The sequence below is a fragment of the Staurois parvus genome, unplaced genomic scaffold (assembly GCF_062004578.1).
Source record: "Staurois parvus isolate SC_StPar_1 unplaced genomic scaffold, SC_StPar_1.0 ptg001089l, whole genome shotgun sequence".
NCBI lineage: Eukaryota > Metazoa > Chordata > Amphibia > Anura > Ranidae > Staurois > Staurois parvus.
The window spans coordinates 748,376-766,728 of record NW_028318885.1 but is presented as its reverse complement, the minus strand read 5'-3'; positions in this window follow the sequence as shown (position 1 = coordinate 766,728).

Here is an 18,353-nt window from a genome sequence, read left to right as displayed (position 1 = left end):
CTCCTCCTCGCCTCACATTATACTGTCCCCCCCCCTCCTAGGTGTTCTTTCTCTCCCCCATTATAATCTCCCCCCACACACATTATACTGTTCTCCCCCTCCGTTAAGTCTTCTCTCTCACCCACATTATGTTCCCCTCCTCACCCCCTGTACATCCTCTCTCTCACCTCCATTATAATGCCCCCCCCTCTTACAGTACACTGACCTTCTCATCCCCCCCCCTATACATTTTCTTTCTCACCTCCATTATAATGTCCCCCTCCTTCCCCCACCCCCCTATACAGTGGGGATTGAAAGTTTGGGCACCCCAGCTAAAAATTTGTTTTAATGTGCATAAAGAAGCCAAGGAAAGATAGAAAAATCTCCAAAAGGCATCAAATTACAGATTAGACATTCTTATAATATGTCAACAAAAGTTAGATTTTATTTCCATCATTTACACTTTCAAAATAACAGAAAACAAAAAAATGGCGTTTGCAAAAGTTTGGGCACCCTGCAGAATTTATAGCATGCACTGCCCCCTTTGCAAAGCTGAGACCTGCCAGTGTCATGGATTGTTCTCAATCATCGTCTGGGAAGACCAGGTGATGTCAATCTCAAAGGTTTTAAATGCCCAGACTCATCTGACCTTGCCCCAACAATCAGCACCATGGGTTCTTCTAAGCAGTTGTCTAGAAAACGAAAAATGAAAATAGTTGACGCTCACAAAGCTGGAGAAGGCTATAAGAAGATAGCAAAGCGTTTTCAGATGTCAATATCCTCTGTTCAGAATGTAATTAAGAAATGGCAGTCATCAAGAACAGTGGAAGTTAAAGCAAGATCTGGAAGACCAAAAAAAATATTAGACAGAACAGCTCACAGAATTGTGAGAAAAACAAGTCAAAACCCACGTTTGACTGCACGATCCCTCCAGAAAGATCTGGCAGCCACTGGAGTTGTGGTACACTATTCCACTATAAAGAGATACTTGTACAAATATGGTCTTCATGAAAGAGTCATCAGAAGAAAACCTCTTCTACGTCCTCACCACAAAAATCATCATTTGAACTGTAGTGGATTGTGATAGACAGTCCACGTTTTATTAGATGATCAGTAAAATGACAATTTTATAGCCTTGCTACTGTCTGTTTCTTGCCCTTTAAATTCCTTACTCTCTTAAGTAAACAATCAGATATAGGTTGACAGAACAATGATGATAATTAAGATGGCGCCTTCATCCGGAGTCTCGCCCTTGGTGACTCATTAGGAGAAAAGTATCTTTTAATGTAAACAACCCCCATAAAAGGGAATGAGTCTCTTTGGGGACAATGATTGGAAGATATCAACACGGATGGACGAACACGCAGAAACCCAGTGGACTTTTCACCCAATCAATGTATATGCTTTGCCTGCATCATATGCCCTATAAATGATACTGTTAGTTCCTCAATAAAACAGAATTTTAGGAAGTTGGCAAACTGCGAAGTGTCAGTGTCTTACTTCCACGTGCACGTATTCTCATATTAATTTGGCTCACTGGTAGATCACGGTAAATGGTCTGTAAGTGACCTAGTCCAAGACATTTGGCGCCCAACGTGGGGCCCGGGTTCTGAACACGGGATCAGCCCGACCCAGAGTGGATGAGGGGGACCGTGGAGCATTCCAGACGCGGAGACTGATCACCTCCAAAAGCGGTAAGTGAATTTTTATGTCTAATAATTCCTTACCTGCGTAGTCTGGAATTGCCCAGCAGGACTACTCACCCGTCTGGCTGTCCGTTGATCAGCAAAGTGACAGGTATACTTGCCCGGGGCTCCTTTGAACCCACCTGTCAGTGTAACGTCATCTACCAGTGTGATATGTCTTGTCTTTTGTGTTGTCTGTGTGTACCAGTGTGATTGGTTGTGTTGTTGTTGATGCGCCTGTGAGGGAGGGGAGAATTACGGCAAAATATTCCTCGTCAGGAGTGGACAGGATACATCTGATTTGAGAGAGGGTGCCGGGCACTCGCAGTCGCGGTGATGGTGACTGTCGAGGGGAAACTCGTAGTCGCAGTAATGGCGACACGGGGGAAAAAAACACAGCCAGGGATTGGCTTGTGGGGGAAAAAGAAAACTAAAAAAAAAACAAAAAAAAAAAAAACATTTTACTCCTGACAGGCGTGTCTGAAATACTATGTCATGATCACACTGTGTATGTGGATTAATGTTTGGTGTACACCACGAAAGAGTGGGGATTCGTGAAAGTACTACAAGTAGTGGTACAGTGACAATCGTAGCTCCTGATATATTGGTTTACAGGGTTAATGTACATTATTCTCAGTGTAGCTGAAAAATAGGGAAGTCTCTCTGAAGGAGAAGCAGGGGGGCAAGTGCTGCGCTTAAACGTCTCACGACACAGCACTTTCAGAACAAGAGAGAGTGACGGCTTTGGGGACCACCTTAGGGTCCCCGGGAGGGAAGTAAAACAAAATGGGACAGAAACTTATAAAGCCAGAGAACAGTTCGTTTGCTTGTGAACTGGTGGAGGAGAGAGAGGGACCAGAGTATGTAAAAAAGTTGAGAAAGCTGTGTAAAGAGAAGAAAGGGCTTCTACTGAAATATAACATGTTAAAGACAGCAGAAACTTGGTTTAATGTGGCCCGCGCCCTACATCAGGAGGGGTGGGTGGAGCAAAAACTGAATCAGATCAGGAAAGGAGATGCGCCGGCAAGGCGCCGCCCCCCTATGATGATGGCCCGTCCTGGAGGTGCGAGGCATGTGGAAATACAGGAAGGCCCCACCCCGAGAGTCCAGATTTTTGCATACCGTGTAGTCAGAACCTCCGGATATGTAAGGGGTGTTGTCAAGGTCCTACCTTTTCCCTGAGGTTATGTTACTTCATGTGCTGGCGTCCATCTTGGATTTTGCTGTGCATGATGGGAGTCCTTTTATGCCTTCAGGTTTCTGTGGTCCATCCTCCAGAGGGGTGTGGCTGATGACATATAAACCTGTGGCCCGCACATGCTCTTTGCACTTGTGTCTTGTGTCTTTGTGTTGCTGTTACTCTGTTCTGACTCTCGTGACTCTCCTGGTATCTGATTCGGCTTGTCTTGACTATTCTTTGTATTCTCCTGTGATCTGACCCTCTGTTGCTGAACCCGGCTCGTGACCTGTGATTCTCGTCTGCTGTCTTGTACTGTTCTGTCCTGTTGTTGTTGACCCCGGCTTGTCTGACTACTCTTTTGTCTCTTCCACCAGCTACACGCCATTGGCGGCGGCCATTACCGCAGCTGAGGTGTCTCGGGGGCCGCGACCTGGTTCCTGGCTGCGTCAAGTCCATCCCCACCATCAGGGGCCCTGGTGAAGGGCAGCCTGGGACTTAGACTCCGCGCCCTGAGGGACTTCGGTCTGTGGGTGGTGGTTGTCGTCAGCCAGTGCGTTACATTGTTAGGCCTGCCTGTCCGTTCCTCAGCTCCTGCCCTGACATTACACAAGTGCCATGAACCCTGACGGTGCAGGCACGCCTTCGCTCCCAATGCTAGTCGCCAGACTCGATCAACAGGATCACCTGTTGGATCAGTTCGCTCAGGCGTTGCAAACTCTGCTTGCACGCACTGCACACCTTGCTCCTGGTGCTATTAGGCCGGTAGTCGCTCCGGTGGTCTCTCCCGCTGCTTCTCCGCCTATTGCGTCCACCACCTCGACGGCTGCATCAGCGGCGCCCAGAGGTATGACTGGTTCTGCCCCTCTTCCACAGCGCTTTGGGGGTGAGCCGAGTCAGTGTCGTGGGTTCCTCAACCAGGTGGGTATTTATTTTGAATTGATACCCCACGCCTTTCCGTCTGAGAGGTCAAAGGTGGGGTTCCTCATCTCACTACTCTCAGACAAGGCCTTGGCCTGGGCAAACCCCTTATGGGAGAGGAACGACCCGGTGATTCAAGATTTTTCTGGTTTTGTCGATGCCTTCCGTAGGGTATTCGACGTACCGGCTCGTTCCGCCTCGGCGGCCAAGCTGCTCATGACCATGCATCAGGGTTCACGGACCGTGGCCGAGTACGCTATAGAGTTTCGTACCCTGGCGGCAGAGGTCGGTTGGAACAATGAGGCTCTGGTGGCTGCGTTTTCCCATGGTCTTTCTGACTCATTGAAGGACGAGATTGCAGCTAAGGAACTGCCTGTGGTGTTGGAGGAGCTCATCTCTTTCCTGATCCTGATTGACACCAGGCTCAGGGAGAGGCCTTCACTCAAGGAACGCCTGCGGAGGCCTTCCAATCGACTGGCACCTGCGTTTTCTGTCCCACCCGTTCCTCCCTCTCCTCCCACGCCTCCTGGGGATAGCTTGTCTGGTGGGGAGCCCATGCAGCTGGGGTTTGCTCGCCTTTCGGAGGGGGAGCGGGCCGCTCGGCGTCGGGAGGGTCGCTGCCTGTACTGTGGTCTCGGTGGGCACTTTCGGCAGTCTTGTCCGGTCCGTCCGGGAAACGCTCGCACCTGAGATCATGTCGGGGACAGATCTTGGGTGGAGTTTCCTCGTCCCCGGTGTTCCGCAAAGATAAGCCACTGATCACCGTGGTCCTTTCTTGGACGGGGGGCTCGGTGACGGCCCAGGCGTTGGTAGACTCTGGGGCCGGTGGGTTGTTCTTGGACAGCTCGTTTGCTGCGCAGCACTCCATTCCCCTGCAGGCTCGGGCTGCCCCATTGGTTCTCGAAGCAATAGATGGCAGGCCCCTGCAGCCGCCGCAGGTTACCCACGAGACTCTGCCAATAGAGGTAGCCATTGGGGCTGTTCACAGGGAGTTGGCCTGTTTTCAGGTGATTTCTTCCCCACACTATTCGGTGGTTTTGGGGTATCCCTGGCTCCAGAGGCACAATCCAACCTTCAATTGGCAAACAGCCGAGATTCTCTCATGGTCTCCACAGTGTGGGGCCGGGTGCATCCGGGGGCCGGTTAAGGTATTGTGTGCCTCCTCGGACTCTGCGTTGCCCACCGACTATGGGGAATACCGGGACGTGTTCGATAAGGTACGCGCTGGTACCTTACCACCGCATCGTCCTTACGACTGCGCCATATCCTTGCAACCCGGGGCCACTCCTCCACGTGGCAGGGTGTACCCTCTCTCGGTTGCGGAGAATAAGGCCATGGAGGAGTACGTTGTGGATGCGCTTTCCCGGGGGCACATTCGGAAGTCTACTTCCCCAGCAGGAGCGGGGTTTTTTTTCGTAAAGAAGAAAGGTGGGGAATTGAGGCCCTGCATCGATTATAGGGGTCTCAATCGGATTACCATTAAAAATGCATATCCGATTCCTTTGATTTCTGAGTTGTTCGACCGCCTTAAGGGAGCAACGGTCTTTACCAAACTCGACCTTAGGGCGGCGTACAACCTCGTACGGATCAGACAGGGGGATGAGTGGAAGACCGCGTTTAACACCAGAACTGGGCACTACGAATACCTGGTGATGCCCTTCGGATTGTGTAACGCGCCCGCGGTCTTTCAGGAATTCATAAACGATGTCCTTCGTGATTTGTTGCAGCAATGCGTAGTGGTTTACCTGGATGACATCTTGGTTTACTCTACCTCCATGGAGTCCCATGTCCAGGATGTTAAGCAGGTGCTGCAACGATTGCGTGAGAACGGACTCTTTTGTAAACTCGAGAAGTGCGAGTTCCATCGCTCCCAGGTTGCCTTTTTGGGCTACATAATTTCCGCGGAGGGATTTTCCATGGACCCTCAGAAGGTTGCGGCGGTTCTGCAGTGGCCTCGTCCCAATGGTCTTCGGCCCATTCAGCGCTTTCTGGGTTTTGCCAACTACTATCGGAAGTTCATCAGGAACTTCTCCACATTGGCAAAGCCTCTCTCTGACCTAACCAAGAAGGGGAGTAACCCTCACGAGTGGCCATCCGAGGCCATCATAGCTTTCGAGGCTCTGAAAGCTGCCTTTGCTTCGGCTCCGATTCTTTCGCATCCCAATCCTGGGTTGCCCTTCGTCCTCGAAGTTGATGCTTCCGAGACGGGAGTAGGGGCTCTCCTGTCTCAGCGTCGGTCGCCCGATGGACCCCTACTTCCCTGCGGGTTCTACTCCAGGAAGCTTTCCTCGGCTGAGTGCAACTACCAGATTGGAGATCGGGAGTTGTTGGTCATCATTCTGGCTCTCAAGGAATGGAGGCACCTGCTCGAGGGTTCCGCGGTTCCGGTCCTCATTCTTACCGATCACAAGAACCTGACTTATCTGTCGGAGGCCAAGAGATTGACACCCCGCCAGGCCAGATGGGCTCTGTTCTTGTCACGCTTCAACTATGTGGTTTCATATTTGCCTGGTTCCAAGAATGTCAGGGCTGATGCGTTATCACGGCAATACTCTGAGTTGTCCAGGGAGGACTCTGAGCCAATCTCACTTATACCTCCAGATCAGATCCTGGCTGCCATTCGCACCAGTCTGACCTCTCCCCTTGGGGAGCAGATTTTGGCGGCTCAAACTGATGCTCCTCCCGGGAGGCCGGAGGGTAGATGTTTCGTACCCGAGGGATTGCGCACCCGCCTGCTGCGTACCTACCATAACGCCAAAACTGCCGGGCATCCAGGGAAGAACCAGCTGTGTTGGGTCGTCTCTCGCTTATTCTGGTGGCCAACCCTCCGTGCCGACATTGCCTCTTATGTAGCGGCATGTTCGATCTGTGCCCAGAATAAGTCTCCACGGCATCTCCCTTTGGGTCTTCTGCAACCCATTCCCAATGGGGAGCGTCCTTGGTCACATCTAGGGATGGACTTTATTGTAGACCTCCCGGTGTCTCGGGGTCATACGGTCATCCTCATGATCGTCGATCGGTTTTCCAAGATGTGCCATTGCATTCCACTCAGGAAATTACCCACAGCGCAAGAACTGGCCACGGTCTTTTCCAGGGAGATTTTTCGCCTGCATGGGTTGCCTAAGGTGATTGTCTCAGACCGCGGGAGTCAGTTCGTGTCCAGATTCTGGCGTGCCTTCTGCTCCCAGTTGGGTATTAGTCTCTCCTTTTCATCAGCCTACCACCCGCAGTCCAATGGGGCTGCGGAGCGTTCCAATCAGGCCTTAGAACAATTCCTTCGGTGTTATATTTCAGACCATCAGGACGATTGGGCCGATCTCCTGCCGTGGGCAGAGTTTGCCAGGAACTCGGCGGTCAACTCCTCCACCGGGTTGTCTCCCTTCATGGCCAACTATGGGTTTCAACCCGCGGTATTACCTGAGAGGTTCTCACCACAGGACATTCCGGCTGTGGAGAACCATCTTGCTGCCCTGCGTTCTTCTTGGGGGCAGATCCAGAGGGCCTTGAGGGACTCAGCTCAGCGCCAGAAGTTCCAGGCTGATCGCAGACGGTTGCCCGCTCCTTCATACCAGGTCGGCGATCGGGTGTGGTTGTCTACTCGCAACCTCAATCTTCGGGTGCCCACACCCAAACTGGCTCCCCGTTTTGTCGGTCCTTTCCGCATTCTCCGCAAAGTGAATCCGGTGGCCTATGCCCTTGCCCTTCCGTCTGGGATGCGGATCTCCAATATCTTTCATGTTTCCCTGTTGAAACCTCTGATCTGCAATCGCTTCACTACCTCTCTCCCTCGGCCCCGTCCTTTCCGGGTTGACGGTCATGAGGAGTATGAGGTGAGCCGGATCCTGGACTCTCGATTGGTGCGCGGTCGATTACAGTTCCTGGTTCATTGGCGCGGTTATGGTCCCGAGGAGCGTTCCTGGGTTCCTTCCGCGGATGTCCATGCTCCTGCCCTCCTTCGCGCTTTTCATACCCGCTTTCCTCAGAAACCTTTTGTTGAGCCGCGGAGGGGGAGGGGCCCTTGAGGAGGAGGTACTGTCAAGGTCCTACCTTTTCCCTGAGGTTATGTTACTTCATGTGCTGGCGTCCATCTTGGATTTTGCTGTGCATGATGGGAGTCCTTTTATGCCTTCAGGTTTCTGTGGTCCATCCTCCAGAGGGGTGTGGCTGATGACATATAAACCTGTGGCCCGCACATGCTCTTTGCACTTGTGTCTTGTGTCTTTGTGTTGCTGTTACTCTGTTCTGACTCTCGTGACTCTCCTGGTATCTGATTCGGCTTGTCTTGACTATTCTTTGTATTCTCCTGTGATCTGACCCTCTGTTGCTGAACCCGGCTCGTGACCTGTGATTCTCGTCTGCTGTCTTGTACTGTTCTGTCCTGTTGTTGTTGACCCCGGCTTGTCTGACTACTCTTTTGTCTCTTCCACCAGCTACACGCCATTGGCGGCGGCCATTACCGCAGCTGAGGTGTCTCGGGGGCCGCGACCTGGTTCCTGGCTGCGTCAAGTCCATCCCCACCATCAGGGGCCCTGGTGAAGGGCAGCCTGGGACTTAGACTCCGCGCCCTGAGGGACTTCGGTCTGTGGGTGGTGGTTGTCGTCAGCCAGTGCGTTACATTGTTAGGCCTGCCTGTCCGTTCCTCAGCTCCTGCCCTGACAGGTGTTCAGTTAAGAATCCGGGGTGGGAGGAGATTTGCAAGGGATGTGACCGGAAGCTGACTATGCAACATCCGATGCTTCCAACTCAGTCACCTCCATTTCCACCTCCGGCCCCGCCCCTTCCGCCCTCATCAAAGATGGCGGCGCCCAGTGAGGCCACCGAAGGCCATGTTGACTCTGGGCTTAGTACACCGATACACCATACACACCTCATGCCAGCTGCCCCCCCCTTTGCCCAGTGCTTATTGTCTCTGGCTCCCAACCACCTTCGGCCCTCCATACACCCCTAATGCCTGTAGTACCACCACCACCAAAACGAACAGAGGCTTCAGACCAAGTTGAACTGAAGACACCCACAGAATGGCCGGGCTGGAATTTTACAGATGTGGTGACCCCTACTTCTCTGCCAGACAGAAGAGGATGGGCTCAAGAAGTGACAGCGGCCACGGCGGATCGCCAGGTCACACAGGCAGATGATGCCGGCTCCATCTGCCCCCCAACGGGACCGCCCACCCTTGGAGGGCCGCAGTCCAGATCCGGAGAAACACCCAATGCCTTTTTACCGGCGCATAGCCCAGATCCACAAGACCTATTCCACAGCCTGGAGGGATTTGGTCAGTCTGTGTGAGATCAAGGCTGGGGATGCATATTGGCCGATAATGGAAAAGGATCTCACCAGAGTAAAGCCAAATGAGGACACCACTTATGCCTCGGGAATTTCTTTCTGTGACCAGTTGCAGCAGTGGGCCAGAGAGAGACTGGCGGACCAGGCCACCACATTGCAGGACATTACCCAAGACAAGACTTAGTCGGTGGAAAAGTTCCATACCAGACTAACACAGGTGTTTACAGACCTGGGATTCAGTGTCCATAACAAGGTACATACTCAAATGCTGGCCTCTGCATTTGTATCAGGACTAAAGGAGTCTGTTCGCAAGGGTTTGAACACTGCCCGTCCAGAGTACCGTACCCTCCACCTGGATATACTGCTATTGGTGGCAAAAGGTCTAGAGACCGCCCAGGTGGCCCGGAAGCCGACACCACTCATGTTGTCGGCTGGAGAGCAGGTCTCCAGAAGAAACCCACTTATTTGCTTCAACTGTGGAAAACCAGGACATTTCAGAAGGGAATGCAGAGCTCCCAGACGTTCACAACGACCCAATGACTACAACTCAGGGTGGGAAGAGTCTGCAATGCCACCACCTCCACCGCTTCCAGGACCCCCACGCACAGGTCCTACCCAAGAACATCTAAACCTTCTCCAATAGGACAGGGGCAAACCTGTGTCCACTCCCCTTATGACAGTTTCTTCTCATGGATATTGTGCTAGTGGGCCCCTAGCAAAGGTCACTGTCCCCATCGAGGGACATCCTACGCAATTCTTAGTGGACACAGGTGCAGCCATAAGCGTTTTGCGGAGAGAAGATTTACCCAATGAAACATACCTCTCAAACATTGATGTTTCCTGCGTTGGAGTAGACGGCTGCCCACAACGCAGTTGGCTTACAAAACCTCTACATATCGGCACCTTACCCAATCTTCTGTCTCGTTTTGTGGTGTCAAATACTTGCCCGTTGAATCTGCTGGGAGCTGATGTCTTGTCAGCTCTCCACCCCCCTTGGGAGAGGAAGACACCTCGGCTCTATGTTCATTACCACTGATGATGTCTCTACAGGAAGTTTCAGGCCACCCCTTGCCAGACCATGTAGAACAGGCCTTACAGGAGCTGCCACTCACTCTTTGGTCCACCGGCCCTGAGGATATTGGCCATCTGAAAGTTGCTCCAGTGTTAGTCCAGCTTAAGCCTGGAGCACCATTGCCACGGAAGCCTCAATACCCTCTGAAGCAAGCCCAGATGGACGCCATCTCCAAACAAGTCAATATACTTCTGGAAAATGGGGCATTAATTCCCCGTGTGTCCCCATGCAATACACCCCTTTTCCCAGTGGATCACCTATCTACCTTAGGGGTGGTAAGTGAGTGTCATTCGGGAAATTAGAGATTTTCCATACCGGTTTGGGGGTATAAGCCACAAAGTGCAGTAGAGCGGAAAGACCGGTATGGAAAATCTCTAATTTCCCGAATGACACTCACTTACCACCCCTAAGGTAGATAGGTGATCCACAAAAATGAACAAGCAATTCACTGTAGCCATCCCCCTTACTCTGACCATAGAGAGTCCGGGAGATCAGGGAACTTACCTTCTAGGGGTGTTATACCCCAGAGGTGGCACAATCCACCATTGTGAGTTCCAACTGAAAGATATATACCTTTCAAAAGAGTGGTTGGCCCCCCTTAATCATTCTCTCCCTTCTCCCAATCCCCACGCCTCCATGCCATAATGCCATTGCACATCTTCTCAGATCCATTACTTAAGGTGCCGCCCAACCCCCCCCCCATGCAACCAAGCACAAACGAAGTGCCCCACAAGGGAGTTTTGACCCCCATGTCTATATAGATGCGATAGGAGTCCCAAGGGGGGTACCCGATGAATTCAAGGCCAGAGACCAGGTGGCCGCGGGATTTGAATCCCTATTCCTCTTCATCACTGAGAACAAGAATGTAGATTGGATAAACTACATCTACTATAATCAACAACGGTTTGTAAACTACACACGAGATGCCTTAAAGGGGATAGCAGAGCAGTTGGAGGCTACTTCTAACATGGTCTTTCAAAATCGTATGACACTCGATATGTTATTAGCTAAAAAAGGGGGGGGCCTGTAAAATGATACCAAAGACCATGACCTGCTGTACGTATATCCCAGATAACACAGGCCCAAATGGGAAGGTGACACTGGCCATCAAGAGGTTGGAGGACCTGTCAAATGAGCTTAAGGAAAACTCAGGTATTACACATCCCTGGGATCAGTGGTTTGGATGGCTGAGTGGCTGGCAGAAAGCCCTCACCCACGCAGGGATGGTTATCCTGGGTATTATCATTCTAATGGCAATAGTTGCCTGCTGTGTGATCCCTTGCATTAAGAGGCTAATAGGGAAAGCTGTGAACGAGATCTCCCCTACATTCCTGAACTATAACAATGTTGAACTCCCCCGTAAAGAAAGGGAATCCTATACTCCCTTACAGACTATGGCCCCTGATCATCATATTTCAGGCTTATAAAAAAAAAAAGGGGAATGCTACAAATTTCCCCCCCCTAACAGACAACTATAAGCAGGGAAAGACAGTGCCTGACTGTGGCCTTCTCAGGACGTATCGAGACTCTAGGGATGGATTAGCCACTCAGGGGCTCTATATGCGTCTTAAAAGAGTTCCAGAGGGAGGGCCACCAGGCAGTTAGGACATCAGAAGACATAGGGACAGTCAGGAATAAAATAGCCATTTTAAGGGGGGATTGTAGTGGATTGTGATAGACAGTCCACGTTTTATTAGATGATCAGTAAAATGACAATTTTATAGCCTTGCTACTGTCTGTTTCTTGCCCTTTAAATTCCTTACTCTCTTAAGTAAACAATCAGATATAGGTTGACAGAACAATGATGATAATTAAGATGGCGCCTTCATCCAGAGTCTCGCCCTTGGTGACTCATTAGGAGAAAAGTATCTTTTAATGTAAACAACCCCCATAAAAGGGAATGAGTCTCTTTGGGGACAATGATTGGAAGATATCAACACGGATGGACGAACACGCAGAAACCCAGTGGACTTTTCACCCAATCAATGTATATGCTTTGCCTGCATCATATGCCCTATAAATGATACTGTTAGTTCCTCAATAAAACAGAATTTTAGGAAGTTGGCAAACTGCGAAGTGTCAGTGTCTTACTTCCACGTGCACGTATTCTCATATTAATTTGGCTCACTGGTAGATCACGGTAAATGGTCTGTAAGTGACCTAGTCCAAGACAGAACGTTGCAAATGAACATATAGACAAACCTGATGCATTTTGGAAACAAGTTCTGTGGACCGATGAGGTTAAAATTGAACTTTTTGGCCGGAATGAGCAAAGGTACGTTTGGAGAAGAAGGGGCACAAAATTTAATGAAAAGAACCTCTGTCCAACTGTTAAGCATGGGGTTGGATCAATCATGCTTTGGGGTTGTGTTGCAGCCAGTGGCACAGGGAACATCTCACGAGTAGAAGGAAAAATGGATTCAATAAAATTTCAGCAAATTTTGGATGGTAACTTGATGCCATCTGTGAAAAAGCTGAAGTTAAAGAGAGGATGGCTTCTACAAATGGATAATGATCCTAAACACACCTCGAAATCCACGGGGGATTACATCAAGAGGCATAAACTGAAGGTTTTGCCATGGCCTTCACAATCTCCTGACCTCAACATAATTGAAAATCTATGGATAGACCTTAAAAGAGCAGTGCGTGACAGACAGCCCAGAAATCTCAAAGAACTGGAAGACTTTTGTAAGGAAGAATGGGCAAAGATACCTCAAACAAGCATTGAAAGACTCTTGGCTGGCTACAAAAGCGTTTACAAGCTGTGATACTTGCCAAAGGGGGCAGTACAAGATATTAACTCTGCAGGGTGCCCAATCATTTGCAGACGCCATTTTTTTGTCTTCTGTTATTTTGAAAGTGTAAATGATGGAAATAAAATCTAACTTTTGTTGACATATTATAAGAATGTCTAATCTGTAATTTGATGCCTTTTGGAGATTTTTCCATCTTTCCTTGGCTTCTTTATGCACATTAATACAAATTTTTAGCTGGGGTGCCCAAACTTTCGATCCCCACTGTACATTCTCTCTCTCACCTCCATTATAATATCCCCCTCCTTCCCCCCCCCCCTATACATCCTCTCTCTCACCTCCATTATAATGCCCCCCTCCTTCTCTCACCCCCCCATACATCCTCTCTCTCACCTCCATTATAATGTCCCCCTCCCCCCCCCCATACATCCTCTCTCACCTCCATTATATTGTCCCCCTCTTCCCCCCACCCGCCCCTCTACATCCTCTCTCTCACCTCCATTATAATGTCCCCCTCCTTCCCCCCCTATACATCCTCTCTCTCACCTCCGTTATAATGTTTCCCTCCCCTCTTTACATCCTCTCTCTCGCCTCCATTATAATGTCCCCCTCCTTCCCCCACCCTCCATACATCCTCTCTCACCTCCATTATAATGTCCCCCTCCTTCCCTCCCCCATACATCCTCTCTCACCTCCATTATAATGTCCCCCTCCTTCCCCCCCCCATACATCCTCTCTCTCACCTCCATTATAATGTCCCCCTCCTTCCCCCCCCCTATACATCCTCTCTCTAACCTCCATTATAATGCCCCCCTCCTTCCCTCACCCCCCCATACATCCTCTCTCTCACCTCCATTATAATGTCACCCTCCCCCCCTATACATCCTCTCTCACCTCCATTATATTGTCCCCCTCTTCCCCCCACCCGCCCCTCTACATCCTCTCTCTCTCACCTCCATTATAATGTCCCCCTCCTTCCCCCCCTATACATCCTCTCTCTCACCTCCGTTATAATGTCCCCCTCCCCTCTTTACATCCTCTCTCTCGCCTCCATTATAATGTCCCCCTCCTTCCCCCACCCTCCATACATCCTCTCTCACCTCCATTATAATGTCCCCCTCCTTCCCTCCCCCATACATCCTCTCTCACCTCCATTATAATGTCCCCCTCCTTCCTCCCCCCCCCATACATCCTCTCTCTCACCTTCATTATAATGTCCCCCTCCTTCCCCCCCCCCATACATCCTCTCTCTCACCTCCATTATAATGTCCCCCTCCTTCGCCCCCCCTATACATCCTCTCTCTCACCTCCATTATAATGTCCCCCTCCCCCCCCCCCCATACATCCTCTCTCACCTCCATTATAATGTCCCTCTCCTTCCCCCCCTATACATCCTCTCTCACCTCCATTATAATGTCCCCCTCCTCCCCCCACCCGCCCCTATACATCCTCTCTCTCACCTCCATTATAATGTCCCCCTCCTTCCCCCCCCTATACATCCTCTCTCTCACCTCCATTATAATGTCCCCCTCCCCATACATCCTCTCTCACCCCCATTATAATGTCCCCTTCCTCCCCCCACCCGCCCCTCTACACTTCTCTCTCACCTCCATTATAATGTCCCCCTCCCCCCCCCCATACATCCTCACTCACCTCCATTATATTGTCCCCCTCTTCCCCCCACCCGCCCCTCTACATCCTCTCTCTCACCTCCATTATAATGTCCCCCTCCTTCCCCCCCTATACATCCTCTCTCTCACCTCCGTTATAATGTTTCCCTCCCCTCTTTACATCCTCTCTCTCGCCTCCATTATAATGTCCCCCTCCTTCCCCCACGCTCCATACATCCTCTCTCACCTCCATTATAATGTCCCCCTCCTTCCCTCCCCCATACATCCTCTCTCACCTCCATTATAATGTCCCCCTCCTTCCTCCCCCCCCCCATACATCCTCTCTCTCACCTCCATTATAATGTCCCCCTCCTTCCCCCCCTATACATCATCTCTCTCACCTCCATTATAATGCCCCCCTCCTTCCCTCACCCCCCCATACATCCTCTCTCTCACCTCCATTATAATGTCCCCCCCCCTATACATCCTCTCTCACCTCCATTATATTGTCCCCCTCTTCCCCCCACCCGCCCTTTCTACATCCTCTCTCTCACCTCCATTATAATGTCCCCCTCCTTCCCCCCCTATACATCCTCTCTCTCACCTCCGTTATAATGTCCCCCTCCCCTCTTTACATCCTCTCTCTCGCCTCCATTATAATGCCCCTCTCCTTCCCCCACCCTCCATACATCCTCTCTCACCTCCATTATAATGTCCCCCTCCTTCCCTCCCCCATACATCCTCTCTCACCTCCATTACAATGTCCCCCTCCTTCCTCCCCCCCCCATACATCTTCTCTCTCACCTCCATTATAATGTCCCCCTCCTTCGCCCCCCCTATACATCCGCTGTCACCTCCATTATAATGTCCCCCTCCCCCCCATACATCCTCTCTCACCTCCATTATGTCCCCCTCCTTCCCCCCTCTATATATCCTCTCTCTCACCTCCATTATAATGTCCCCCTCCTCCCCCCCCATACATCCTCTCTCACCTCCATTATAATGTCCCTCTCCTTCCCCCCCTATACATCCTCTCTCACCTCCATTATAATGTCCCCCTCCTCCCCCCACCCGCCCCTATACATCCTCTCTCTCACCTCCATTATAATGTCCCCCTCCTTCCCCCCCTATACATCCTCTCTCTCACCTCCGTTATAATGTTTCCCTCCCCTCTTTACATCCTCTCTCACCTCCATTATAATGTCCCCCTCCTTCCCTCCCCCATACATCCTCTCTCACCTCCATTATAATGTCCCCCTCCTTCCTCCCCCCCCCATACATCCTCTCTCTCACCTCCATTATAATGTCCCCCTCCTTCCCCCCCCTATACATCCTCTCTCTAACCTCCATTATAATGCCCCCCTCCTTCCCTCACCCCCCCCATACATCCTCTCTCTCACCTCCATTATAATGTCCCCCCCCCCCCCCTATACATCCTCTCTCACCTCCATTATATTGTCCCCCTCTTCCCCCCACCCGCCCCTCTACATCCTCTCTCTCACCTCCATTATAATGTCCCCCTCCTTCCCCCCCTATACATCCTCTCTCTCACCTCTGTTATAATGTCCCCCTCCCCTCTTTACATCCTCTCTCTCGCCTCCATTATAATGTCCCCCTCCTTCCCCCACCCTCCATACATCCTCTCTCACCTCCATTATAATGTCCCCCTCCTTCCCTCCCCCATACATCCTCTCTCACCTCCATTATAATGTCCCCCTCCTTCCTCCCCCCCCCCATACATCCTCTCTCTCACCTCCATTATAATGTCCCCCTCCTTCCCCCCCCCCCCATACATCCTCTCTCTCACCTCCATTATAATGTCCCCCTCCTTCGCCCCCCCTATACATCCTCTGTCACCTCCATTATAATGTCCCCCTCCCCCCCATACATCCTCTCTCACCTCCATTATGTTTCCCTCCTTCCCCCCCCCTATACATCCTCTCTCTCACCTCCATTATAATGTCCCCCTCCTTCCCCCCCCCTATACATCCTCTCTCTCACCTCCATTATAATGTCCCCCTCCTCCCCCCACCCGCCCCTATGCAACCTCTCTCTCACCTCCATTATAATGTACCCCTCCTTCGCCCCCCCCATACATCCTCCCTCTCACCTCCATTATAATGTCCCCCTCCCCATACATCCTCTCTCACCCCCATTATAATGTCCCCCTCCTCCCCCCACCCGCCCCTCTACATCCTCTCTCTCACCTCCATTATAATGTCCCCCTCCCCCCCCCATACATCCTCACTCACCTCCATTATATTGTCCCCCTCTTCCCCCCACCCGCCCCTCTACATCCTCTCTCTCACCTCCATTATAATGTCCCCCTCCTTCCCCCCCTATACATCCTCTCTCTCACCTCCGTTATAATGTTTCCCTCCCCTATTTACATCCTCTCTCTCGCCTCCATTATAATGTCCCCCTCCTTCCCCCACGCTCCATACATCCTCTCTCACCTCCATTATAATGTCCCTCTCCTTCCCTCCCCCATACATCCTCTCTCACCTCCATTATAATGTCCCCCTCCTTCCTCCCCCCCATACATCCTCTCTCTAACCTCCATTATAATGTCCCCCTCCTTCCCCCCCCTATACATCCTCTCTCTCACCTCCATTATAATGCCCCCCTCCTTCCCTCACCCCCCCATACATCCTCTCTCTCACCTCCATTATAATGTCCCCCCCCCCCCCCCTATACATCCTCTCTCACCTCCATTATAATGTCCCCCTCTTCCCCCCACCCGCCCCTCTACATCCTCTCTGTCACCTCCATTATAATCTCCCCCTCCTCCCCCCACCCGCCCCTCTACATCCTCTCTCTCACCTCCGTTATAATGTCCCCCTCCCCTCTTTACATCCTCTCTCTCGCCTCCATTATAATGTCCCTCTCCTTCCCCCACCCTCCATACATCCTCTCTCACCTCCATTATAATGTCCCCCTCCTTCCCTCCCCCATACATCCTCTCTCACCTCCATTATAATGTCCCCCTCCTTCCTCCCCCCCCCATACATCCTCTCTCTCACCTCCATTATAATGTCCCCCTCCTTCGCCCCCCCTATACATCCTCTGTCACCTCCATTATAATGTCCCCCTCCCCCCCATACATCCTCTCTCACCTCCATTATGTCCCCCTCCTTCCGCCCTCTATATATCCTCTCTCTCACCTCCATTATAATGTCCCCCTCCTCCCCCCCCCATACATCCTCTCTCACCTCCATTATAATGTCCCTCTCCTTCCCCCCTATACATCCTCTCTCACCTCCATTATAATGTCCCCCTCCTCCCCCCACCCGCCCCTATACATCCTCTCTCTCACCTCCATTATAATGTCCCCCTCCTTCCCCCCCCTATACATCCTCTCTCTCACCTCCATTATAATGTCCCCCTCCTCCCCCCACCCGCCCCTATGCAACCTCTCTCTCACCTCCATTATAATGTACCCCTCCTTCGCCCCCCCTATACATCCTCCCTCTCACCTCCATTATAATGTCCCCCTCCCCATACATCCTCTCTCACCCCCATTATAATGTCCCCCTCCTCCCCCCACCCACCCCTATACATCCTCTCTCACCTCCATTATAATGTCCCCCTCCTTCCCCCCCTATACATCCTCTCTCACCTTTATTATAATGTCCCCCTCCTCCCCCCCCCCGCCCCTATACATCCTCTCTCTCACCTCCATTATAATGTCCCCCTCCTTCCCCCCCCTATACATCCTCTCTCTCACCTCCATTATAATGTCCCCCTCCCCTATGCATCCTCTCTCTCACCTCCATTATAATGTACCTCTCCTTCGCCCCCCCCTATACATCCTCTCTCACCTCCATTATAATCTCCCCCTCCTTCCCCCCCTATACATCCTCTCTCACCTCC